Below are 8300 nucleotides of genomic sequence, written 5' to 3' on the forward strand. Positions count from 1 at the left end.
GTCATTTTCTTTCTAACTCTCTGATTACTTTCTTTCCTTAATTTCGTCAGCTTTCACTTTGTAAGGTTCTCACCCTTTTGCCTTAATCTCAGCTTCTCTTTGGTTCATTCCCGTGTCCCACTCTTCTCTCCTACTGTCCCTTCCTCCTTCGCATCCCCTTACCACCTTTGTCTGTGTGTTTTTAACCTTCTTTAAACCTCCTTTCACGTGGGTTGCCCATAAACATTAAGCCCCCTGTACCAAGTAAACTCTTGGTTCACTTATTCTTCTCGCATTCAAGCAAGCAACACAAACAAACAAACAAACAAACAAACAAACAAACAAACAACCAACAAACAAACAAACAAACAAACAAACAAACAAACGTCCACACAACGACACAAGCTGAGAAACCCACGTTTAAACACCAGATTCACCCTTTGATCAGTTATATATCTGCATTTGTTGGGATTGTTTTTGTTACTGTACTAGCTGAGCTGCGTATGACTAGACTGTTTACGTAGGTTATGGAGCTTAGGCCCTGGTCTACCTGAACTGACAAAGGTGGAAGGAGTTCACTTGAACCTGTTTTATCTACTAAACACCGTGACAAGTTAAAAAAGGACAGGTGTGAGTCTCTAAGGTTTAAAGCTTTAAAACTTTAAGCAAGAAAACACTGCTCATGTAAGGCCTGGGACCATGATACATAGACTGGTAGATATTTTAGAATAAGAGGGCACAGAATGCCCTTTGTAAATGACTGTTAGATCAGTTATAACATTTTTACAGTACATTACTATAGTAATATATTTGCGGTCCTGTCGACCATAATCTTGATTTTGAGTTTTGTCATCGTTCAAAATAACCTTTCTGTAACCTTTTCTGAGAAAGTAAGCTTTAGTGTTTTCTTTTCTCTGGTCTTGCGTCACCTGTCTGTTTGTGGGTGTGTCTTCCCCGTAAATCGAGGACACACTAAGGTTTAGATGAGAGCTAGGTTTACATTAGGGTTTTGTTTATTTCTAGGGTTTGAGGCTTGAAGATTAGGATTGGTGGGTGGACATGCTAAGGGGACGGTCTGCGGTAACGATAGGAGATGGTATAATATTTACGAATTTCTGGATGAAATTTTCTGGAACCCTTAAAAAATTCCCATTTTAATATCATTTGTCGTTGGACAGAACATCATAGGGGAAAGAAAGATGACTCAAGCTGCAACCACGCAAACTCACGTACTCTGACAGCCAATCAAATCCTTCATGACTCATCACCCCATCACGTGATTACGTTCTAATGGCGTCTTCTGCACGACTAAAGATAACAGATGCCCATGTTTGGAGCGGGGCTAACGTATAGTATTTCTGTAGGTTTATTTTTACTATTTTCGTGCGCAAAGGCTGTAAATACTAGGAGAAAACGATATGTCGTTACGGTCGAAATCGTCACCGTCTGTAATACCCCAGGACAGTGTGAGAATGTTGGTGGTATCAGAGACACTACACAACTTCTTTAGTGTCTCTGGTACTATTAACGAGGCAACGACAGGTCCAGTAACATCTACTATTCACCACAATGATATCTGTTAAACTGTTGAAGGAGTTTTGAGAGAGGGTGTCGTGAAATATTTGTTCAAACTATTTTATGGGGACAGCAAACGAAGACGTACAATCGTTGATGCTTTATAAATGAAAAACGATGGACTTTGAATCTTGGTATTTTGTTTACTTTACTGTGCTGATATTTAGTGTGTTAATGCGTGATCTCTGTATGTGTGAATAAAGTGTATAAATCCCGAGCACAAAATTTTGTCAGTCTCATTGTTTACTTGGACAACTGCAGTCCTAAATCTTGTGGACACGCAACACCGACCTCACACTTTTAGAAATATTAAGACGGAAACGAAAGATATGAGTCAAGAGATGACAGTGTTTTAAAAAAAGAAAGTTTGCATTGAAAATTGCATTACTAACAAAAATAATAATAATAAAAGAGTGGGTGTAGGGTGTCAGGTGAGTTTTTGATAAAGTCCATCTCCAAAAAACGGCTTGCGCCGCCACGCAAAAGTTACACGTACACGTACTGGGAATTTCCATTGTGACAAACAGCACTGAACGTCATCCAGGTCAGACGTTAAGACAGGTATACAAATTGTTGTTTACACTGAGATGTTCTCTGAAGACGTCGCCAAGACGACATCTGCTCACTATAAGAGCTGACATTCACATGACCTAGACACCAAGGCTGTGATTTTCCCAGGACCGATGAAAACTGAATGAATTCATGTTCAGTCATGATAAACAGTGGCGTTTGATAAATATTTCTTTGTTAATGATATCCTACGTCTTGTATTAATGGAGGAATTATGGGTTTATGGGTCTAGTAGCTTCTTGTTGTAGTTGTGGTTATTTTTTTTAAAACATTTGCACAGGTCAATGTCAGTTTTACTGATTTCGTACTGAACGTATTTATGACAATCTGAATAATAGGGACAGAAATCTGAAAAATAGAAGGTGGATGGGTGGATTTGGGAGAGGTAGGTTTAATTTGGTAGGTACAGGATGGGAAAGTTCGGGGTTTATTTCAAAGATATGTCTCCTTCAGACTGGATAAGGGGTTGAGTGTGAGACTGAAACCTCTGAATAAGTGTATATTATGTTGACAGTCACTGTGATTATTCACAGATAGTCATAGCCTCTGTATATTTTGTTATTCTGTGTATATTTTTATTCCTAGTACCCAAATATTACTCCTGTTTCTCTTTCACGTACATATTTCGCCTTGCCCTCTTCATTCAAACATAATTTGATTGCTTACTCAGTTTTTTTAAACCCTATATGCTTTAGCTTCCTCCGATATGGGTAATTGAAAATAATAATTTTGCCAAGTACTTGAATCTTAAGTAATCGTTTTGACTACGATAGTTGTATCAAAAATGAAAGTAGGGACTGTTCTTGTTAAATCACGAATTTTATTCTCACCTGACTGATAAGTGTGTGAAGTTTGTAACACATCGTGATAAGGGACAATTACTGTTTTTTTTTTTCGTCGGATAATTCAGTGCTTTGCAATACGATGATTGGCCAACATTGTTGTCCTTCACACCTCACAGATGTCGCAAGCTCTCTTCTGACACGACTCTATTTATAGACTAGACTCGGAGCTGTCGCCAGAAAAAGGTGGAGGACCCTCTGGCAACAAAATAATTTCGATCACCTCCAGGTGCACACTGAAGGCATTTCGAGGACGAAGTACCCTGGAGCAAAGGTTTCGACAAGAAAAATGGAAGAAAATACAATTTCTTCCTGGAGAACTTGTACTTCAGTAGCCTTCCTTTGGCTGTCGGTAGTCATGACTGAATATTGTGTTCATGGCGCGCCAAGATGTCCCCAAGGACAGACGTTTTTTGACGAACTCACAAACCGACGAGAATGCTGTTTTGATATTTGCCAAGGCAACTTTGAACCAGCGGACATGTGCCAGCTCAAATGTCCAGGTTTGTAACCTTTTTTTTTTAACCTTAAAAGGAAGACGAATCACCCAGGGTCAAGCGTACAGGTGTGTTATCTACTTACCTTTCGTCACACTGATATTTAGGAATTAGATTTTCTTAGTTTGTAATGATAGTAACACATATGTATGTTTCCACTTCTCAGACCATTTATCACTTATACCTTAACAACAACGGTTCATGCATTTTTAAAACATACTGCAGGGTTCCACTTAACCACATCGCCCACCCCTCCCACGGACTGTCCGCCAGGCGGGTCGTATCTCAATGTGTCCACTAATCAGGAGGTTTGCTGCGCCGACCTTTGCAACAACAGGGACATCGCAGAAATAAAGATTTTGTGTCCAGAATGCCCACGTACTTGAACTTTACTCATTTTCAGTCGAAATTTAGCGTGTGGAATTGTTCCATGCGTAATGGATATAATTATTATAATAATAATAATAATAATAATAATAATAATAATAATAATAATAATAATAATAATAATAATAATAAATAATAATAATAATAATAATAAAGGATACAAGTTCGATCTTTGTAATAATATAACTGTTATTGCACAACATTAAGTTAGCATCTATTTTATAAGAAATGGTAAATGAATGACTATACGTGGTTTATGTACAATTTTTTAGTTTTTTTTTTTCTTTTTGTTTAAACATGCTAGCTTATGGCGCACGGATTGGAGAGGAACAGCCTGTTGACATCGACCACCAGTCGGGTGGCTTAATCACGCCTATTGTGGTTGCTTGTGTGGCTGCCTGTGTCATGATAACTATTCTGGTCGCCATAGTTTACCTGTACAGGAAGAAGATATGCCAACATCTTTACAAGAATAATTTCAGGATTCAGACAGTAACATGAGTGATACACAGGTATGCTGTTGATAGTTACAAATGAAATCATGTGTTGTGTTTGACAGTCTGTGCTGCCACTTGATGTTTGTCGCATTGAAGAAGTAGAATCCTCAATCAATTGTAATCCGAAATTGTATTTATTTTCTGACAACTAGATATTTTTGATAACTTATAATAATGATTATGGTGATGAGAAAGTATTAGCAGTCGAGAGAACTCATTCAATACAGGTAGATCCATGGTCGAGACAAAAAGCCTATTGTCGGGGTTCATATTAAAAAATAGGATGAAGCATTTGATTCTTTTATAAGACATGGGTTTCAGTAACTTTTTATTTGCCATATTTTCACAATCAGAACTTTTTCTGATGATAGACCACATTTTGGGTCTTGGATGAAATATTTGCATTTGTTCATTTAAAAAAGAAGAAGAAATCTGTTCTGGTAAATCTTTGTTTACAGGAAAGGGAGACCCTCAGTGAGAAAACAGAAAAACAAGATGTTGAAAAACAAATGGTGACAGAGGTGTCTAAGCTGAATGAGACATCTTCAGATGTTGTCTGACTTTTCTTTAAACTTTACCAAACGATAATTTTGGTCTTCTTATGACTGTAACCTGCTCTGTATGTTGGTTTTTATTTATCTTCCTACTAAGAGCAACGGTCGTTTCCAGAAATGGATAATGACCACAATATTACATCTTTAAATCTTGTCCTTTGCTTACTTCATGATTTTACTTTCGGTTTTTATATTTTCACATCTTTCCCAGCTGCCTTCTTCTCGTCGCTAACCTTTTGCTATGGGACATCTGATAGTCAACGTTAGCAATGAATTGTCTGAACATTTTGTTTCTGATTTTTGCATTAGCTTTTTTTTTTTTTTTTTTTTGCATAGCTCTTCTTAAATGCTTCTATGTAGCTATCTTTTGTGAAAATCAAAATCACCTAGATATTGTTTATGCACACTTTTTGAAAAATCGCTTCGCTTCTTTCTCCCCTCTTGTTTGTTTGTGTTCAAAATGAGCCACGGTTGTTTCCAGAAATGGACAATGACCAATTCTTGCGCAGCCTTATCACAATGATTGACTTGATTAGCCAACTTCTCTATGGAACTTAATCCTAACGATCAGCTTGATAAAGAAGCCAAAATAATAATAAAAAGTATGTAGCCAGTAGTGCAACTTTATTTTTATCTCGAATTTACTCGCGGAGATGTCTATGCGAGGTGGGGAACTCAAAGTCGTCGTTAATAATAAACGAACAAAACCGACTAGACATGTGGCGGCTGCAGAAGCATGTGGCGATGTTCTCAAATACACCTCGCGCTTGGTCTCCTGCTTTGCTTATTATTTATTTGTTTGTCGTACGTCCCTTTCTCTCGAACAACTTTCGTTCCACATCTTTCGTCGAGGGTACAAGAGTCGCTTTCTATTCTCTCCACCCGTTCCTGCTGCATTGAGAGCACACCCGCAGATCAAAGGTGAATTCCCTTCGCTAAACGCTTGTTTGTACTGCTAGCTATTTGCACAGTATAATTTTCTTTCTTTTAGTAGTTATAGTGCTCTATCTATATCATTATTCTTTTACTTTCTTTATTTTTTTTTTACGTTTGGTCAGCTTTGGGGCGGTTGGTGGCGCAGTGGCTAAAATGCTGGCTACTACGACAGTGTCAATCGGGTACTGTAGGTTGTGATTTGTTCTGAGGTACCTGTCTCTGTGAGTGACACCTGTTCACACCTGCTCACTGGTTGTCATGGGATATTTCAGCTTTATCGTGCCTGTGTGTGTACGAATTTGATACCTACCCTCAAAAATGTATGCTGGTGCCCATTCGTATGTGCATGTATTCGGTGGTGGAAAAGTATGACATACCTATTTAATCATTATTTACTTAAAGTGTCTGTCTTCCCTGCTTTCGCAATGCCAGTATCATATCCTCGTTAAATGTAAGTTTATTTTAATGTGCATTCATCCCAAAACCTATTAAACTCAATTTCTAACGTTTCTCATCTCGTCACCTCTCGCCTCCCCACTTTCCCCTCCAATATATAGCTCTTTGCGGTTTTCCTTCGCCGTTTGATACCCTGCTTGCTAAGGACTGTTGTCAAGAAATATCATTCTGTAACTTTTTGGTTTAATGAAGTGCTTCAGCCTCAAATTATCCTTTCCCTTTAAACTGCTACTTTGAATAAATTCAGGTCTGACTCGCTTGTTATTATTGGCATACTATAAATATATATATATTTATATAACCACTACAGTCTTTTTGTGAAACTCATCAATGGTCGTTTCCAGAAATGGAGGATGACCAAGCTTTATAGTCAGTAGGAATGTTGTTGAAGTAAATAAAACAGTTGTGATTTTGTAGAATTATTTGTTGTGTTTATGCGTTTGTCTTATGTAAGCACGATGCGGTGTAAATCTTTGTCAATCATCCGTTATAGTTGGCTATCAAACGAAGACCATTATTGATGCTCATTAAAGCGACTTTTAATTACAGTATTTTATATTTTCTGACGGTCCGCTGGCACAACAGTTAGTGCCTGTTACCAAAACAGTGAGGATTAGCTATCCTGGGTTCAGATCTCGTTTCGGACACAGTTCTTTTTCATCATCAACAACAACAACAACAAACGACAAGCCCAAACACCCAGACTCCTCTACAAATTTCCACTTCACCACCTTTGCTTTGTCGTTTTTCAGACTGTCGGTTAGCTTATATAGTTCTGTACCTCCACACAGAGAAATGCGCTATAATCATAATTACTATTTTATCATTATTATTTTTACGTTTTACTAGTACACATCAAATTCAATCAGATACCTGAAGTATATAATGACAGGTATGTATACAATGACTCGAGAAACGTAAAGTTTCTGCCTCCTCCAATCCCACTTTAAAAAAAAAAAAAAAAAGGAGCAAAAAGATGACAGGCGATCGAGCACTTGCCGACCTTCGCTTCTTCTACTGAAAACGGCCTGAGCTATGACCTAGACTATAAATGGGAAATTTCGCCTGCTTACTAAACATCGAATATCATCGTCATTAAGGAAAACGCTTGGAAACGAGCCAAGAGCTCCCCCACCTCTCAGGTGGTGTCATCAAGGCAGCCAGTCGCTAAAGGCTTACATGAATTTCGTATATACAGGTAAACCTGACATTATTAGACTTCGTGGGTTTATTTCGCCCTCGCACACCCAAAAAACAGATATTAAAATGCACAACTCATACACTTCGGCCAAACATAGCGAAGGAAATACAAATGAGGCACATCACACATCAGCAGAGAGTATTTAGGTGAGGTGAAGAAAAACTTCGCATGTCTCAGAAATTCTGAATAATCGTGATGATCAGTGTCTAATTTTACCCTGTACCTCAAGTCAGGACACAAAGGCGGACTGAGAATAAAGAATCTGGTAATGTTTTCTGAGAAAACACAGACGTGTTCACACACGCTCGCTACCTTTTTGGGTTATGCTACACCCAGGAAACAGAAACCAAAAGTGGGAATAAAGTCGAAAGGTTGAGAAAGATAGCTGAGTTGCTAAGGGCTGAAACTCAATATAGTGCTTATAAATACTTCGTGTGCTTTGCGTCATGCAGCAAGTATGGCTGAATAAATTACAGACTTGGGGTTGGGAGAGGAGTCGGATTTGAATGTAGCTGTCGCCAGATGATGCAACAAAGAAGGAAACATGAAATAGAGTAGTTAATTACAGCGAATAATTGATAAAGTTTAGGAAACAGAAGTGGAGATACATTTTATGTTGTCTCATCGTCAACAGTTCCTTATTTAACCATGCTTTTAGTCATAAAGAAATACAGTAGACGTAAGGAAAGAGGAAATACCAGTGATATTATTCCACATACCGATCTCTGTTCTAAGAAAACAGTCTATTTTTGGTTAGTTAGCTATAGAAAGCTCAATGTTTGGTTACTTGAACTTGTAATATTACC

At 38.0% G+C, this 8300-nt stretch overlaps 1 long non-coding RNA gene across 2 annotated transcripts; it reads left to right on the top strand.

The window, feature by feature from the left end:
* Nucleotides 1-3102: 3102 nt before the first annotated feature.
* Nucleotides 3103-6709, top strand: LOC112570952. 2 transcript variants are annotated; one of them, XR_003100725.1, is made up of 4 exons: nt 3104-3469; nt 3689-3841; nt 4155-4362; nt 4806-6709. It is a non-coding gene; the product is annotated as an uncharacterized LOC112570952 (long non-coding RNA). The 2 variants fall into 2 exon arrangements; XR_003100724.1 differs by having other exon boundaries at nt 3103-3469; nt 4155-6709.
* Nucleotides 6710-8300: the final 1591 nt, after the last annotated feature.

Source organism: Pomacea canaliculata, linkage group LG8 (genome assembly GCF_003073045.1).
Source record: "Pomacea canaliculata isolate SZHN2017 linkage group LG8, ASM307304v1, whole genome shotgun sequence".
Taxonomy (NCBI): Eukaryota; Metazoa; Mollusca; class Gastropoda; order Architaenioglossa; family Ampullariidae; genus Pomacea; species Pomacea canaliculata.